The sequence below is a fragment of the Rattus norvegicus genome, chromosome 12 (assembly GCF_021556685.1).
Source record: "Rattus norvegicus strain SHRSP/BbbUtx chromosome 12, alternate assembly SHRSP_T2T, whole genome shotgun sequence".
NCBI lineage: Eukaryota > Metazoa > Chordata > Mammalia > Rodentia > Muridae > Rattus > Rattus norvegicus.
In genome coordinates, this window is record NC_141545.1 from 14,989,459 (window position 1) to 15,008,911 (window position 19,453).

The following is a 19,453-nucleotide window of genomic DNA, read 5'->3' on the forward strand; positions in this document are numbered from 1 at the left end:
TAGATCCCTGCTATTCTGCTTTTGTGTGAAGATGAATGAGATGTGTTGGTCTTGGTTTCGGAGCCTGGCTCAGAGAGTGACTGACTTCAGCCTGTTCTGCATGTGCCTCCAGAATCGTTTACGTGCTGTCCGCTGTTGGCACACCTTCAGCTTGATGTGCTGGCTGGTGCTCCTCAGTGAAATTCTCTTCTCACAGCCTGGTGCGTGTAGTTGATGAGATGTTGAGTTCTGTACTTAATAATCAGCAAACGGCAGGGAAAGTGGCCCATCTATGCATGCAGAGGACTCTGGTTGGCTAGCTAATCCAGGTGCTCCCACTGGGAGTTCCTTAGCTGCAGCACTGGCTGAAGCTGGCCGCTGGCTCTGGTTGGTTGTGGGAATCCTAGGTGGGAACGACTTACTTGGGAGGGAGGGGAATTGGATAGAGCAGAAACAAGGAGGTTGAGTGAAGGCTTCTCATCATGAGATGGCACTGGCTTGGCTGCTTGCTAAGCAGGGAGGTGTGTGTGTGTGTGTGTGTGTGTGTGTGTGTGTGTGTGTGTGTGTGTAGGTGAACTGGACCCTGAAGCAAAAACTTTAAACCACTCTTTGAAGCAGTCTCAGGTAAACCTGCCTATTTTGCCTTTTCCTGCTCCTCCTGACTGCTGTGTGTGTGTGTGTGTGTGTGAGTGTGTGTGTGTGTGTGTGTGTGTGTGTGTGTGTGTGCCACTTAGCATCGTTCCAGAAGAGGAAGGGGCACAGTCTTAAAGCTTAGCTTTATTTGAAGGAATGTGGAGAAGTAAGGAGGTCACTGCCTTCCCTTCCTATCCACCCCCCCCCCCCCAACTTCTTTCTGTGTTTGGAACTCCTGAGTCTTCTGATCCATTAATGGCTGAGATTAAAAGTGGTCTCCACCATTCTTGGTGTACTTCCTTTCTGTGGTCATCAGGATTGATATTTTGATTTTATGTCTATGGTGAGAAACTGCTTCCCATAAAACATGTTGTGAAATGCCAGAAGGATGTTTAGGGACATTTAAGAAACTTTGCTGGTCTGTCCTGATCCCAAATCAAAATTCTTTATGTGGAGGCAGTGGATGGAACTTGGGTGCCATATTCCTCAGATGCCACCATCCACTCACCCCACTTCTTTCTTTCTCTTTTTGGCAATGCTTAGCCTGGAGCTTTCTAATGAAGCCTGGTGTTTGATTTTGGAATTAATTTTGGGTGATTGTTCATGCACACACACTAGAAGCCTGCCCAGTTTGTCACAGGTCATGTCCCTGTGGGATCATGGAATGGAGACTCTGGTGAAGAAGTGGAGTCTTGGGCTGTGTATTCCATACGCCTGTTTTCTGCTCTGATCCCCAAGCCAGGATCCAGGTGACAGTCCAGTTTGTCCCTTCAGTCACTATCATGATTGTTTCAAAAGTTGACCAATAAGCATGGAGAGTTGGATGCTCTAAGATAATTGGCAAGATGACCGGGTCACAGGGGTAGGTAATTAGGTGGCCAGCAGGTTGTGTTTATGAGATCAGAGCTGTGTTCTCAACCTTCCTGATGCTGAGACCTTTAATACAGTCGTTCATGCTGTGGTGATTCCCACCCATAACGTTATTTTATTGCTGTATCATAACTGTAATTTTGCTAGTTATGAATCATAATGTAATATCTGATATGCAGGCAATCAATATGTGACGTCTGTGGGTGTTGTTAGAGGGTAAAGTGATATAGTTATTAGGCATGAAATTATATATAAGACACAGTCTCTTGCTAATCTTGGACACTCACCACAAGTAAAGGTACTGTGCTGAACTACAGTAAAACAGCACATGGGGTACATACAGTGGACCTGCCTCATGCCAAGTGGCCTGATATCTCCTTCCCACCTCTCCACAACCTTACTATAGATCCCAAGTTGGTCAGTTACCACCCAGTTAGTTCCTGATCCACTCGGTTAGTTTCTGCCACTGAATCTGTACACAGCACCCTCTTTCACACAAGGCTTTTAAAAAATCTATGCTTTTGACCAGGTCACTGCAGATGAGGCTGCTCCTGCTCCCTGACCACATTCCTTCTTCCTGTCTGTAAAGTAATGTTAACTCTACTTCTACACCTTGCCATCGCAGGGAACACTTATCCTGAGTGCATTTCTTATAATTCCAGAAACTGAGATTTAACCACATTGGGGGCGGGCTGTTTCTCTTTGAGTAGTTGCTTCCAGAAACTCAATAGGCTGTTTTATTATGTATTTTATTCTGCATTATGCTATAATAAAAAAGGTAAATTCGAGCCCAGATTTTGACATTTAGATGTGTGTGTGGGAAAAAGTTTTCTTATAATTCCAAACTGGTTTTTTTTTTTTGTCATCTGTGAATGCAAGGATTGCATCAGATGTCTCTTTTAATTAAAAAAATTATCACTTGTATGTGTATGTAAATATGTGTGCACTGGCGAGCATGTCCTCTCCTGGGTAGGTGGGTTTTGGGGATTGAACTTGGTTGTCAGGCTGCTGACAAGCACCTTCACACATGGGGCCATCTTGCTGGCCCAGATTAGACAGTCTTCTGGTAAGCATTGCGTTGACTCCTTTTAGATCTAAAATTGAGGCCTCATTCTTTGAGAAGTTGTAGCTGATGTCATGATGCTGTCTGTGCTCCCATCAGGAACTCATAGTCTTGTTTGATTTTCCTGGCATCTTTTAGTGTTGCAGAATTTATGCAAAATTACACCCCATTGTAAATACACATTTTCCCCCTTTCAAGTCTTCACTGCAGATTAATGATTTCAGTATTTTATTACCATCAGACTAATCCAGATAGCTACTTACTAACCTCCGACTTCTGGACCTTATATGTGGGAGACACTCTACTACTAAGCTGCATCCTTGACACTTTTCTGTTTGTTCTAGTTTTGGCCTTTGAGATAGGGTCTTGGTGTATGGCCCTGAGATGCTTCTAGCCTGATCAATGTGTCTCAGCTCCTGAGAGCTGGACGTGCAGGGTCACAGCTCTGCACCCCCACACCTGGCTTTCTCAGTTTGGACACTTTTTTGCCTGTACTGTTGAAAGAAAAAGCATGCACTTGGATTGGTTCCCTTATGTAAGAGTCCACATTTATTTCCTAACTGTGACTTCTTGGGCTAAGTAACCTGTTGCCTGGAGTGTTGCACTGCTCCTGCTGTGGCCACTGGATGGGAATGGGGATGGGGTGAGGTGGGGTTAAGCTGTTTCTGTTGCCCTGGTGAATCTTACAGCCCAGCAAACACTCGCTGAGCCTGAACTTACCGGTTCATCCAGCATTAGTTATTAGCAGCAGCTGCCTCTGAGGACACTCACTTATATTTAAATTAAATTATAACACTAAAGCTAAGAATGAAGTTGATTATCTTCATTGAAAAGAAGTTGAAAAGTTTGAGAACTACTTTGTTTCGTCTGGCAACAGCAGTGCCTGACTGGCCTACTTTAAAGATTCAGGTAGCTTTGAGCACACTGTGAGGAGAACAGTTGAATCCAGTGATTTGTACATGCTAAGCACATGCTAAACCTATGCTCTGCCACCCCAGCAGCCAGCTTTTACCTTATTACCATGTTCATATAGATAATTGTTTAATACGCACAGTTTGTATAGAAGGAGGTAGGAATGGTGTAGAGTTTGTTTTGGAAGAATATCAAGACTGAAGTGGGGTGTGGTACTGTGTGCCTATAATTAAAGTACCTGGGAGGCTGAGGCAGGAGGATCATGAGCTTTAACAGCAGACCTTTGAGCCATGTATTGAGACCCTGTCTTAGGGGAAAACTAAAATCCCAGATTGCTGATGGTACAGTGTGATGCGAACCAGGGAGCTGGCTGGCTGCGATGCTAAACTCTTTGTTTAAAAAAATTACAGTAAGGTATTGTAGCTTGGTTCTTTTGCTGATACAGAGCAGTTAACCTCTTTTTGGTTTTTCAGACAGGATCTCTCTGTGTACCCCTGGCTGTCCTGGACTTGGTCTGTAGATAAGCTGGCCTCCGACTCAGAGATCGCCCTACCTCTGCCTCCTGAGTGCTGGAATCAAAGGCTCAGTGTGCCCTGCACCTTTTTTTTTTTTTTTATAAAGTAGGTTCCCTTGCTTCCCTGTCTGACATGGAATTCAGTAGCTGAGAATAACTTTTTTAATTAAAAAAAGTTTATGTATTCATATGCATGCGCACATGTCATGGTGCATGTGTGGAGGTCAGGAACAACCTTTCAGACTTAGTTCTTCTGTGTTTGGGGGATTGAGGTTAGGAGCTCAGGCTCTGTAGTCCATGTCTTAACTCACTGAGCTGTCTTGCTGACATCTCTCTGAACTTCTGATCCTTCTGCATCTTCCTCATGCGTGCTAGAACTACAGGCTAGGAGTCCGTGCTAGGTTTTATGTGGTATTGGGGATCGAACCCAGGACTTTGTGAATGCTAGGCTATCACTTTACTACATTTCAGCCTAAGAGCTGCTAAGTTCTGATGTCTGCAAAGTCTGAATGCTATAACATTTTTAAAAAGGTCTGAAGTTGTAGAAGTTGGGTTAATGTGTACAGAATTGCGTCTACTGGATTTTCTCGAGGGTATCTGAGAAGAGAACTTGAATAATTCTTCCAAGTTAGAAGTGCCTGTGTGGGTCAGGTAAGGCATGAAGGAAGTCTAGGGGCCTGGAGAGGATAGGCTAGAGCAGAGCCCTCTGTAGGGTAGACAGTTTTAGTGAACACTTTGTGGAACGGACATTCTTCTGCTTTGTTGGTGAGTATCTTAGCCTGTTGTCAATTCCTTATGACTTTGAAGACATTTTTTTTCTAGACTTTTAAAATGTTTAATATGTTGTTTATTTTATTTTAAGTGTGTGAGTGTTTATCTGTGAACCACATGCATGGAGTTCCTATGTGGGCTAGAAGAGGACATCAGATACTCCCCCAAAGGTCGTTTGTTCATTCGTTCAAGGTTGCGCTCCCCCCCACCCCCCTTGAGACAAGGTTTCTTTACAGTCTTAGCTCTTCTAGAACTCATGCAGAGATCCTCCTGCCTCTGCCTCCCAAGCACTAGGATTAAAGGGGCGCGCCACCACACCCAGCACATTTCTGTTTTTTAAAACAAACATTTTGAGGTCACATATTTATTAAACCAATTTGTTTAAAAAAGCTACTTCAGAATCTTAAATATGTAATTCACAAAGATGAGCCGAGTATTTTAGTTTTCATATTAAATATTTAAATACTTAAAGTGCATTTGTTTCTATATGTAATGTTTACAACAAACCAAACCATTGTGTATACATTAATCTCCAGTGGCTCCATAAATGCCACAGTTGTAGCCACATCTGTGTACTCACAGCAACCCATACGTTTACTGTGTGCTTCTGGAGGCCGGAACTTTGAAGTGGATGTTAGAGGGATTATTCTTTGGGAGGGTCTGGGAAGCCCAAGTTTCTTTCTTTTTTTTTTTTTTTTTTTTTTTTTTTAAATCTTTTCTACCTTAGAGGCTTCCTATGTTCCCTGGCCCCAGCTTCTCCTGTGTCTTTAGGTCAGCAATGTCTGGTCCTCAGATACTGATTTCCTGTCAGTCACTGACACTTGGGGTGGAGGGGCCCATCTGGATAATCCAGGATAATCTCCAAGCCAAGGCCATTTGATTTTAGCAACTTTAAGCCCTTATGCAACCTTAATTTCCCCTTGTCCTGTAACGCATCATATTTACGTGCTCTGGGGATTAGAGCATGGCGGGGGTGGGGATGGGGGGATGCGGGCGCCGGTGCGGGCTGGGGAAGGCTTTTCTCACATAGTTCACATAGTGCATTCTGAGGGCTGTAGCACGGCCTATGTAGGGGCCTGTGTAGGATGGGCCTCGTGTCTGCACTTTGACCAGTATAGCAAACAAGAGCGGTTACTTGAGTCCTGATACCATGCTTAGTCTCAGCGGAGCAGTCTTTACTGTGGGAGTCAGCTGCTAGATCTGTAGCTCGAGAGGTGATAAAAATGAGGTGGATCCTATGTGGTCTGGCCGCAGTGAGTGCTTTGGAATCATGTGACTGGCAGTGGTGGCAGGAGACAGCCCTGTGCTGCTGCAGACCTTCCTCCCCCCATTCTGACCAGTTCCTCTGCTCAGGTGAAGCTGGGGTTCCCAGCATAGTTTCTCTGTGTAGCCCTGGCAGTCCTAGAACTCAGGCTGGCCCCGAACTCAGAGATCTACCTGCTTCTGTCTCCTAAGTGCTAGGATTAAAGGCATGTGCCGCCACTACTGTTTTTTTTTTTTTTAAATTAAAGATTTTATTTTTATATATGCGTGTCTGTTTTAATGTGTGCAGATGCCCACAGACACTAGAAGAGAAAATTTGGTTCTCTGGGGTTCCTATGGTGGGGCTGGTGAACCACTGGGACATTTCTCTAGCCCTGAAGGAGATTATTGATTTACATTGATTAAAAAAATTATAGAACATACCTGTGTAAATAGAGTTAGAATTTATTAAGAAAATGTTTTGATACAGACTGAGTACATGTTAAGGCAAGAGAGTCACGTTTAAATGTCTCAGCCACAGCTATATATAGGATGTTTGTGGCTTTTGAAATTGCATTGCACAAAGGATTTAAAAAATTAAAAATGTTTTCATAGGGGCCAGATTCAGTTCCCAGCACCTCCATGTCATCTCATAACTGCCTGGAGCTCCAGTTCTGTGGGATCCAGTGCTGGCTTCTTTCCTTTGGCCTACAAGGGCACTAAGCTCACACATGGTGCACACACATACAGTCCACAAAACACTCATAAAATAAAGTGAAAGTAAGTCTAAAACAATATTCTGATGTGTTTGTTTTTAATCCAAGGAACTGTTTTGTTTGCTTGTTGTTTTGAGAGAAGGTTGCTCTGTTTAGTCTTGGCTGTTGTGGACTACACTTGTAGACCAGGCTGGCCTCAAACTTCTCCCTCATGTCTGGTCTAGGAACTTTCCTTAGTGAATGAAACCAAGGTGGCTGGAGGTTCATCTTGAGGGTCACAGTCCAAGAGCACAGATGAGTCAGTGAGACAGATGACAGACAGACAGAAAGGTCCAGAGAGTGCTTCCGGATGTGCTCCACAGGAAGTCAGGGAGGTTGACTGCAAGCATGGTTCTAAAGCTTAAGATATTTTCAGCCAGCAGGAGTATGGGGGTCCTCATATCCCCCTAATTTTCTCTAGTCTTAAATTCCTGGCTAGTCTTAAAGCTTCCTATCAAAAGGATGGGTGGGTTTCATTAAAACCTACCCTGAGGTTACAGGAAAGATTGGACACACTCTGCCTCTGAGGACTGCAGGACAGGAGAGGGTACTGATTTAAGCCAGTCAAAAGGTTTGCAGCTTGCTGTGGGGAAGGAGGTAGGGTCAAATGGCTAAAAGTCCAGTCAGAAGAATCCCAAGGTTTGAGCTGCCAGGACTGTTGGGATTAGATTTGGAATCTCAGTAAAGCTACTGGCTAGGCAGAGGAAAAACAAAACAAAACAAAACAAAACAAACAGTTAACAACTTAATCTTTCCCATTGTCTTCTTAAGTCTAGACATTCAGCATGACAGTGTAAGAGAAAAAAACATACTGAGAGGGAGAGAGAAAACACCAAATATTTATGTCTGAGCTGGATAAGGATGAGAGTGCTTCAGGTTCACAAGGTAGGGTAGTCGTGCCTCGAGGTGAGCCTCGGGTCTGACAGAGAGCACTGTTGACAGGTGGGTGCTCCCTGAGAGCTTGTGAGGCAGCAGGTTGCAAGATCTGACGCTGTACCAACTAGTGGATGATGGACGGCTTTTCATGTTGGAACCAAGGTCCATTCTTGTCCCATTTTGAAGTCTATTATTAGAGTTTGTGGAACTTTCTGTCACTTTAACTTTATATATAATTGTGTGGATCTGTACCTTGTGTACACAACTAAGTTTATATTGAAGAGTAAAACTGGATTTGAGTTTGGACACAGTAAGTTTAAATACATCGGCTATAGCACCTCATTGGACAGTTGGTGCCCATATTCTTTCTTAAAACTGTTGCTCTCTGGTTCTGGAGTAGTGAATCTAACTCTTCTGCCTTTCTCCAACGGGCGGTGCTCCACCACAGTGTTACGTCTCCTTCATGCTTCTGGGGCAGGGTCTGTCTTTATTATTTATTTTTAAAGGCAGGGTCTTGTGTATAACCAGGCTGGCTAGAAGTGTATGTGCAGCCGAGGACGGCCTTGAACTCATGATTCTTCTGTGTCTGCCACCCAAGTTAGGTTCACAAACATAACCAACCCCCAAATCCAGCCTTCTTCCTACTGTGTTACTTTGAGAAAGGGCAGAGTTGGCAAAGCTGGCCTTGAATTTGCCACTCTCCTGCCTTGGCCTGTACTAGCCAGGATTACAAGCCTGTGTTACCAGGCCTAGCTCTTTTTTTTTTTTTTTCTTTTCTTTTCTTTCTTTTTTTTTTTTTTTCCGGAGCTGGGGGCCGAACCCAGGGCCTTGCGCTTGCTAGGCAAGCGCTCTACCACTGAGCTAAATCCCCAACCCCCAGGCCTAGCTCTTAAAACATGTAGGTACAGTTCATACTCCATGTAATCTGTGTTTTATGGGACACAGTTCAGTGGTTTAGCATTTTGACCATCCTGTCAGTTGTCAGACATTTCTCCATCTCAGAAGACATTGCTCCCTTCAGCAGCCATCCTTCTGTACCTTCTTTCCCACTCTCCTCCCTCCCAGCCTCAGACAGCTACCATTGTATTTTTTATGTGGCTTTTGTGACTGGCTCTCTGCACTTGGTATCATTTTCAGGCCTATCTGTGTTAGAAGATGTACCAGTATTTTGTCACTTTTAGCGGATGTGTTTTCTACTGTATTTACATCACATGTTTTATCTGTTGGCTCATTGGCTTTGAGTTGTTTGCCATTTGGTGGATAAATGCTGCTGTGAAGTCAGGACAGTAAGTTTTGGGTGGTCCTGCCTTCTCTTTATCTTGGGCATCTGCTTAGAATCGCAGGGTTAGGGCCAATGAGGAGGCTCAGCAGGAAAAGGTCTTCACCACTCAAGCCTGCATTCCGGCCCTGGAATCCTTGTAAAGGTGAGAACCAACTCTGGTTCTCTGTCCTCTGCATGTGCAACTCACATTTTCTAACCACACACTCATGCACACACATGCACAGCCTATTTCCCATGGAATGGCCTTAGTACCCTTGCTGAAAACAGAAATGTATGAATATGCGGCTTTATTTCTGGAATCTTGGGTTTTTTTTAATTCTGTTTTTGAGATCCTGTCAAGGCTGTTTTCAAACTTGTTAAGTAGAGGATGACCTCACAGATAGATGCTGGGGTGACAGGCCTGGCCTCCACTCCTGCTGAAACCTCAGCTCTGTTTCCTTGAGCTGCCCATATGACCACCCTCCAGTGTTACTGCTTTGATTATGGGTGCTTTGAAGTGAGTTTTGAAATCAGGAAGTGGGGGTTCTCAGACTTTGTTCTTTTCATGATCACAGTCGACTCTTCTGGGTCTCATGTTGATTCTGCATGGGTTTTAGATCAGCTTGTCAGTGTCTAAACAAGTTGCTGGGATTCTGATAGGGATTACATGGATTGATTGTGGAGTATTGCCACTACATGGCCCATAGTGTGTGGGGATGGTTTTTTTCTGTTCCCCTCAATATGCTTTAAATTTTTTCAGTAATTTTAAAAGAGTTTGTTGAGTGTATTCTGGTGTATTAGGATGGTTTTGATGAAATTGTGGTCTTGTTAAAGATTGTTGAGTGTAAAAGATGTGGAAATAAGCAGTCTTGTCTTATGCCCAGCTCCTCAGAGCCCGTTTGTCCCAGCAGCTCTTGTATGAGCCTAAGATCTTGGTGTGAGATTGTGCTGTGTGGGTAGAGATAGGCTAATTCTTCCGTTCACACTGAGGTTTGCTTTTTTAAAAAGACACATGAGGTTGGGGATTTAGCTCAGTGGTAGAGCACTTGCCTAACAAAAAAAGAAAGACACACACACACACACACACACACACACACACACACACACACACACACACAGTAGCTGTCTTCAGACACACCAGAAGAGAAGATTGGATCCCATTGCAGATGGTTGGGAGCCACCATGTGGTTACTGGGAATTGAACTCAGGACATCTGGAAGAGCAGACAGTGCTCTTAACCACTGAGCCATCTCTCCAGCCCTGCTGTTGAGGTTTTTTTTTTTTTTTTTTTTTTTGGTTCTTTTTTTTTCCGGAGCTGGGGACCGAACCCAGGGCCTTGCGCTTCCTAGGTAGGCGCTCTACCACTGAGCTAAATCCCCAGCCCTGCTGTTGAGTTTTTATGGATGTTTCCTGTGTTTGTTTGTACATGTGCAGGTGTGTGTGTGTGTGTGTGTGTGTGTGTGTGTGTGTGTGTGTGTGATCCTGTCTCAGAAATCAAGGTGGATGGCCCAGGAATCTGCTAGTTTGGCCTCTTGGGTGATGTGATGGCAGACATGTCACTGCTCTTGGCCTTTCGACATGGGTTCTGGGGATCACAGTCATGTCTGTGTGTGTGCCTGCATGGCACACACTTTTGCAAACAGGCGAACAGTCTCCGTATTATCAGGTTGAGAATGTCTCCTGTGCCCTGTTCTGTTGGGTTTGTGTGTTTCTTTTCTTTGGTCATGAAAAGGTGTCACTTGTGTCTATGGAAGTGAGCGCATGATCTTACTTAAATTCAGGTAGCACGCTCTATGATAGGGATTAGTTTTAGGTGGTCAAACCACCCTTGCATTCTTGGGGTGACTCTGGGGGTTGCTGGTGCATGGCCCTCTGGAGTGTCGATGAGGTCATTTGCTAGGGCAGTGTTGGAGATTTGTGTGTACTTTTAGAAAACCAGTTTATTTTCTTCTCCTTTGTCTATGTGACTGAGGCTAGCCTAGAACTCCTAAGTCTTCCTGCCTCAGGCTCCCCAGTAGCTAGATGACAAGCCTACAGTTGTGCCTGGTGTGGGATTTGTTTTCTTGTGTGTGTGAATGGAGTATGAGTGTGTGCTGGGTGGAGGCCTCTTCTGTCACTCCACCTTACTCTGCTGAGACAGTCTCTTGATGAACTTGGAACTCACTGATTTTCTGCTGGCATCTGCCCAGCCAAGCCCTGTCAGCTTTCCCCAGTGCTGGGGATCCGGGTTTGCTTATGGCCTTGAGTGGCTTTTATGTGGGTGCTAGAGGTCCATACTCAGGGTCTCGTGCTTGACAGCAAGCCCTCCTAGCCGTGAGTCACCTCCCCAGCCTAGGATTCTATTTGATTGAGTCTGCTAACCTCTACCTTTAGTTTAGATTGTGTGGCCTGTTCATGTCTGGTGTTAGTGAGGCAGCATCTGGTTTTCATGTCTGCTTTCTGCTGCCTGTGTCTGTGTTCCCTTCACCATTTCTGTATTATGTGTGGAGGTTGACAGGATTTATAATCACCTATTGCACAAGCCCCCGGGCATGCCTGAGAGGATTTCCTAAAAGCCTTACCTAAGGTGGGGTCACCTAGCCTGAGTGTGGGTGGGGACCCTTCTGTGGATGAAGGTTCCAGACCTGAACTGAGCCCCAGCATCGGTCTTTGCTTCTGCACTGTGGGTGCAGTCTGGCCAGCTGCCTCAGGTTGCCTCCATGCCTTCTCCCACCAAAGTCAAACCTGGAGCTACAACACACTCTTCCTTTATTAGTTGCTTAAGCAGCACAGAGCGTGAGTTTTCATGGAGCAGTGTAGCTGTTTCTGATGGTCTGGCTTTAGGACAGTCTTGCTATGCGGGTAGGGTGGCCTCAAGTCACAGCCGTCCTGCCTTAGCCTCCCACGTGTTGGGATTGCTGGTGTGTACACCACACTCACTGTCCACTTGTTTTCAACTCATGCTTTAGGTTGGTTTTATTTTCTGTGTCTGAGTGTTTTGGCCACAAGTAAGTGTACCAGGTGTATGCTGTGCCAGAGGAGGCCAGAAGAGGGTGCTGTAGTAGAGTGGGAGTCAGACAGTTTCGAGCTGCCACGTGGGTGTGTGACCCAGGCTGGATTCCTCTGGAGGGTTGGTTGTGCTCTCAACTGCGAACCATCTCTGGCACCCCAGTACTCTTAAAATCAAGGACATTTTGCTGTTAACTTTTTTTCTCATTCTGTAGTCTTTTAACACATTTTTATTGCTAGTCTATTATAATAAAAATTTAGTGTTATAAAAATACTGTTAGAAAGGACTTTGGGGCAGTGATTCTTTTGTGACAGATAAGTCTGGCTGTGGGACTAAGCTGAGCTCGTGTTTCACGGTAGTGAGTAGAGTCTGAGTGAGTGCAGCCCAGTGATTCAGAGCAGGTCCGTGGGGCTAGTTTGGGTTGAGGTTATTGGTTTGCCTTTCCCCCTGAAAAGTCCCCGTATGGAACAACAAACTTTGGAAGTAAATGCTGTGTAGGAGGACATCAGTGAACCAATTGAGTTCCAAAGATTCTCTCTTGGAGCTTAGTTTTCTCTGCAGAAAGTGTTGAAATACAGTTCCTTGGCCAGGTGTCACCTCATCTGTACTGTAGCCTTAGTTTGATGGAAAAGTTGGTGAAGGGTTACCTCTGCTAGAAGCAAGGCAACGCTCTGTCCACCGAGAGGGGAACTCCCTGGGAAGTATCTGAACTTTGACAGTCACGTGGGGACATTGACATTTGGAGGGAAGTGCAAGATCTGTTAATAGCAATCATCGTGAGCCTCATCGGTCCTGCAGGGAATGAGGTCTGAAACCCATGTAGATCGTGCAGATTGTTAGAAAGCAAAAGAGGTGCTCATGAAGCAGAGGGGCGCAGAGGTTAAGGTGCAGGCTGCCGAGGCTGCATGCTTTTAGGTGGCTGCGGGGCAGGTGAGCAACAGTGGGGATGCAAGCAGGACTTCCCTTCTGGTGTACAAGGTGACTGGGTGGTCCTGAGACAGCTCTGCCATAAGCTAGTGTGGTTACCTAGAGGTCGTCAAGTAGAGGGGCATTGACCCACTGCCATTAGCAGTCCAAACTGCAGGCATCTCCAGACTACACAGGGCCCCAGCTGTCTAAGTTCCCCACTGCTCCATGACGCCGTAACTTGTGTCCCCGCGTGCACATGTGTGCATGAACATGCCAGAGGACAACCTCAGCTGTAATTCAGTCAATTGGGCATTATCCACTTCCTTTTTTGTGGGGGGGGGGATCTGGGGGCAGGGCCTTTCACTGACGTGGAGCTCAACAAGTAGTGGGGCTGTCTGTGTCTCCCTCCCTCCACTACACTTTTTCTTTTCTTTTTTTCCCTCTTCATTTTAGAGGCAGAATTTCTGTAGTCCTGGCTGTCTTGGAGCTTGCTATGTAGACCATGCTGGCCTTAGACACAGAGATTCACCTGCCTCTGTCCCCTCTCCCCCAGCACTGGGTTAAAGGTGTGTACCACCATACCAGACTTTACTTTTATTTTTACATGTCGTTTCTCCTAATTGAACTCGGCTCCAAATAGATTGTTTAGTAACCACTAACTGACCGAGCTATTTCCACAGCCCCATATCTCCACTTCTTACCCAAAGAGACTAATGTGATTTCCTTACTAACACTGACTAATATTCAGGCCACATTTCAGTAGCTCGGGTTGTCTCCAGCACGTCTTGTGTGGTCTTTTGTCTTCTGTTCTTCGGAGTCATGGTCCAGTAGTGACTCATGCTGTTGATTTGGGTGCCGTGTTCCATTAACCAAGTGCGGCCTCCTCCTTTCCATGGCTGTTGAGCAGGCAGGCTGGTTGTCACACCGAGAACTTGCTGTGTTTGAGTGTTTCCTGTGGTCTTTAGATGTGCTTCTTTGCCCTTTGATTTGCTGTAAAGGGGAAGTAGGTGCTAAGGCCTGGAGTGTGCTGGGAAGAATGCTCAGTGACTCACTGTGGGACGGAGCTGGGAGAAGTGCCACTGCTCCAGATGGAGACTGAAGCATCCTCCCTGTAAGCAAATCGCTTTACTTCCAGATAGCCAAAGTCATGGGGCTTGCCGCTTTGCCACCGCCTTCCACAGGGCATCCATGGAGAGAAGAGTGATCAGTTATTGAGTCAACAGCCAGCTACAATCCTGAATGAGCACTCCAGCGTGACCTTAAAAACAGTTAGGGTAGATCAGCACAGGCGGCTCAGCACAGCATTTGTGGGCAGGCTGTGCACACCGGTTGCCCTCAGTAAGACTGGAAACTGGGGGCTTGAGCACTGGCTCTTAGAGTATAGGAGCTATCCTTCAACTGCAGTCCCCGAGACAGCTGCCCATCAGTACAGCAGGAGGAGTGAATTAGGACTGTGCTGTCCCACAAGAATAACGAAGGGTGCCGTGTGCTGAGAAGCCGCGCGGGCCCTTGTGCATGCTAGTCACTTTCACGTTCCACGCACGAGTTCTCCAGGTTTGTGAGTGGAGGCTACCCCATTGTGGAGACTGAATCTGCTCAGAAGTCTTAGGCAAGTTGCAAGTGCGAGAGTTGCCCAGACTTTCTCTACTGCTTATTTGCATTTTGCTAAATCTGCTTTGCAAATATGATGTTTGCACATATGCCATCTCTCTGGACCTTCTGATAATGTCTTTCCTAGTATTGCCAGCTGTTTTGGTCTCATTTGACCTTGACGTGATGAGTGGGACAAGCCAGCCATTCTGCATGTTGTTCCTCAGGTGGGTTTGGCCGATGTTCCTTCATGATTAGATTCACATTATACATTTTTTTCCAAGTACGGAAACTGGTTCATCAAGTTTTTCCAGTGTGACATTACCTTAGTGCTTTTACTTTGTAATTAATTTCTGGGGAGATGCTTTCAAGATGACTGTAAATAGGGGTTGGGGATTTAGCTCAGTGGTAGAGCGCTTACCTAGGAAGTGCAAGGCCCTGGGTTCGGTCCCCAGCTCCGAAAAAAAGAACCAAAAAAAAAAAAAAAGATGACTGTAAATATACTGTTTCTCATCAAATTTTATTCATTAGATTTGGGGTTTTCTGTGTGGAGTTGGCAGTTCATTTTAAGAAGGAGGGTTCCTGTCATTCATTTGTTCGTGTCCTTAAAGCAGCATGGACTTTGCCTGTACAGACTGTGATCCTTGTCAACACTGACAGTGAAGGCTCCGATTGCCCCGCATGGTCAGCGGGCGTCAGACGGACTCTGTGCTCCTTGTCCTGCTCTGTATTCCTCTGTGTGTCCCCTCCCCCACCCCCGCAACACCCCGCCTTGCACTCTGCAGTGCCTTGCAGTGGAGAATAGTGCTTACAAACAGGTGCTTTCCTGTGTCCCCCCCCCCACCCTTCCTTCCTTCCTTCCTTCCTTGCTCCCTCCCTCCCTCCCTCCCTCCCTCCCTCCCTTCCTTCCTTCCTTCCTTCCTTCCTTCCTTCTGTGAGTTTATCATAATTTCAAATCAAATTAGTATTACAGATTGCTTTAGAAGAATTCTTATGGCATTTCTGAAACTCAGCATAACTTTGCTTCGTTCTTTTGGCTGAACAGTCACTGACCTCTTTTCTTAGAGCGGATGAACATTTCAAAGTGTGAAAAATTGTATTTCAAGCTAAAATGTCTGGATCTGTTCTATCTAAAGAATTCTTATTACATAGTGAAGAAAGAATATAGTTAATAGAAATGTCTTAGGGCTTAACTGAAAATACTGGTTTTGTTGTATATAAAATTAGAATCTCTAAAGAGTTTGTTTAGAGGATTAAGTTCCAAAATTTTTAAGGTAATGTATATAATTTCTAGGTGTAGGTTTTTTTCCTTTTTGAAATATTTACAAATTGCATCTGCTTGCCCGCCTGTGTGCCTGCTTTCTTGTGGGTATGTGCAGTACTCGTGGAGAACAGAAGAGGGTGTCAGGTCCCCTGGAGCTTGAGTTCTTGGTAGTAAGGTATCTGACATGGGTGCTGGGAACTGAACTGGGGCCTTTTCTACTGTAGATGAATATTATCCTTAATAGGCATAAAGAGCATGAAATTCATGCTTACATGTTTCTACACTTGTGATGTAGATTTAAAATCTCATATTCTAAAACTTAGAACTATACAACTTGAAAATGAAAGTTTAACGTAAGCATATACCTTACTGAGTTTGAGACTAAATAGGCCTGTGTGAATGCCTCACTTTAAACACAGGACTTGGAGGATCTGACCTCCATCTGACCAGAAAGCCTCCTCCTCCCTGAGGACAAGCTTTCATAGTGCTGGAAGGTGCTAGTCAAGCTTCCCAGAGAGGGAAGCTGTAGCGCCTAGGATCCACAGCAGTGTCTAGCATGGTGGGGGTAATTGTGGCACTTACGTCTTGGCAGCAACCACAGCTTAAGACCAACCTTAATAGGAGGTAACTGAATGTAAAATCATGGACCCTGGTGGAGAGCAATACCAGCATACTTCCTCCCTGTGTTCTAAGTACTTATCCTTGTACCACAGATAAATGGAACTCCCACTTCTCATCAAAGAAACTTATCTTTGCACTAGGTGGAGACATTGCAAAAAACCCTACAACTGGTTAAAGTGTGTAGAAAAGTGATCAGGGAACCTAGCCTCCGTCTGCAATACAGTTCTTGCAGGGCTTAAGGACCATCACTAAAGAGCTTATGGGAAATCGTGAGAGTCAGAGGACCAGGAAATGTGTGTTGAGTCAATTTTAAAGGTGATGGTTTTTCTCTATCCTGGCTACCTCCCAGATAAGAGACAGAGACTATTAAGATTTATTTAATAAGCTTTACAGCAGAGAACTCTGAGCAGTTGTCAATCTATTCTATTCCTCTAAGCTGATCTGGCCACCTCCCAGCCAAAGTCCCTGAGATACTAGTGTTTCAGAATGGATCTGGCTGGCTCTTTCTGCCCTAGGTGTGTTCCATGGTAGGCAGCTCTTGGTCCCCCCCAGTCCCCCCGTCCCCCAATCCCATGGATAGGAGTTCAGCCCTGTTCTCTTGTCTGTCAGCCACTGTTGATCGTTTTCTATCAACAAGTCAGAATAAATGGGGAGCACTGTTTACACAGCATTCAGGCAGGCCATACTTAGAATGAGCATGGCAGTGTCATGTTCTGATTGGGAGCAGAGACCTCAGCGTTTGAATAATACAAGGAAAATCTTTACACAGGGCACAAAAACAGTGTGCATACATGTGCTGTGCGTGAATGAGTGTCTTCTAGAAATGGCAGGGAAGCTTCTCCCATGGTCCCTTAAGTACGCTTACTGCCTAAACAAGACAGGTACACCACCAGTCAATAGACACGTTCACATGGAAAGGGACTTCTCACAGGGCCCGGCCCCCAGATTAACAGGGACAGAAAACTAATGACCTCCGAGAGGGGGAGAAATCATCTTTAGGGATGAGCACCCTAACTGGTTATCCAGTACCAGTTGATTAGCCATAGAATTGTATACACAGGTAAGATGATGTGGACTAAGCAATTACATGTATACGCATATACGTGTGTGTATATGTATGTGTATGCACATTGTTTTATTAATAGGTTAATATTGCATGCCTGTTGTTTTTATTGATAATTTTATTAATGAACTATAGAAAGAGGCAACTGTCACTTGTTGCTTGGCGTTCTTATGTGATGTGGTGGTACGTATTATGTCATTGGATGAGAAGGAGTACAGTAAGATCTGCAATCATTGGCCATTAATTTAGTCATAGTTTGAGGTTTTCTGAGCTGACTAATGGTCATGTTCAGTGTTATCCATGTGCTGTTGAGATGATGGATAAAAGAGAAAACAGCCACTTATACTATCCCGTGAGAAAAAAAAAAAACATCAAAAACTTGGAAGACTTGCTTGCTGGAAGGTTTCCCTCTGGGGTTGGAGGTTGGGGAGTGATGGACAGCAGGTGGGAGGGTGAGATGAGCAGGCCTAGATGCTCCTGGGAAACAGTCAGGCCTCACTCCTGCCCTGAGCCACTTTCCCCATGGCCTTGGGGCAGCAGAGGCAGAGCGACTGCTATTGAAGAGCATGGTGGCAGCTTGTACAGGGTGTGATCTCTTCCAGAGACAGCAAACCGTACCAGCTTCCTGCTCCTTCTCCATTTGGCCACAGTCGTAGGAGGTGATTATCCAGCTTTGTGCCAAGTCCTCATCTGAGAGGCACTGGCTTCCATCTTCCTTTTCGTGTTTCTAGAGAAGCAGGCCTCGATTGATGCTCTTTACCCTGCTCTGTGGCTTTGTGAATATGGAGCTCAAAGGAGCTCAATCTTCCTCACAAGTCAGACTTGAGCTGTGTCTGTACTAGGACACTGTAACTCTTTTCTTCAAACCTTATTTTTAATGATGGTTCTTAAACGTTTTAGCCTCCCTTGTAACCCACCGCCTACCTACCAGAGGTAGTGGAAAAGAAAGGTTACAGGGTTGGGGGTGGAGTGGACCTTTTTAGAAAGGTTCTTTGGAGCAATTCCCATTTGTGTTGTCTGGAAATCAGCTCCTAGGTTAGCAGGCAGTGGCAGCTTGGTCCATTCACAAACACTCCACGGATACACCAGCAGTCTAGTTTGGTAGAGTTGGGTTAGCAACAGTGGTGACACACCTAGCAGAGACAGCCCGGCCTCAGCCTCGGCTCGAATCAGCAGGAGGGACCAGGAGGAACACCAGGAGAAGTTCTCCAATGTGCCTCTCTCAGGGAAGAGAAGATCAGCGAAGACTTGACACTCACAAGGGTTGCACTGTACCAGCAAGCCATGTTCTCTCTCTGTCATTCTGTGGAGTCTTATTTATACCCTCCAAACAGCACGCGTCTCCACATGTCTTGCCTCAGCATTGGTCTTGTCTCAGCACGTGCATCCAGTCAGCCCGTCCGAGTCCGCAGAAGAAACTGCAACACACCCCCAAAAGGTTTTTGGTGCGGGTTCTCTTTACGGCATCATGACAAATGCAGCCCAACTACACAATGTAAGGCAGACTAATACATGCGTGTGGTTAGCTCAGAATCCTTCATCACGTGTCCTCTCACGTGCTTGCTTTAGCAGAACGTCCTCTCTCCTGCGTCTGCCTCAGTGAAGTCCAACTTAGCCTTTCACACCTGTGTCCACTTTTTAAAGGAAGGGCTGGTCCCCATGCCCCTTTGAGTCTTTTTTTTTTTTTTTAATATTTTATTTATTATATAGGAGTACACTGTAGCTGTCTTCAGACACACCAGAAGAGGGCATCAGATCTCATTACAGATGGTTGTGAGCCACCATGTGGTTGCTGGGATTTGAACTCAGGACCTTGGGAAGAGCAGTCGGTGCTCTTAACCACTGAGCCATCTCTCCAGCTCCCACCTGTGTCCACTTTAAGAAAACATTTCTTCACGTGTTTGCCCCAGCAAAGCATCATCCAACCAACTTTCCAAAGAACTCCTAAGTTTCCACTTCGTTGTCACCATTTAGATTCTGTGTGGCAGTGCTGAGGGCCTGCAGTGCATGCTTCTCTGCTCCCTTCTTTGCCGGGGAGAAGACTGAGGCCACCTGGTTATCCCGGGTGATGCTGCAGTTCATGTGAGAACTAGGTTAGGGGTGCAGCTTCCGAATGGGCAGTTGCCGCTCAGCCAGTTCAC

At 45.6% G+C, this 19,453-nt stretch overlaps 1 protein-coding gene across 3 annotated transcripts in view; it reads left to right on the forward strand.

Annotated features, from left to right (window-relative positions):
* Nucleotides 1-19,453, forward strand: part of Usp12 (ubiquitin specific peptidase 12) — a 53,638-nt gene that overhangs the window by 2,979 nt on the left and 31,206 nt on the right.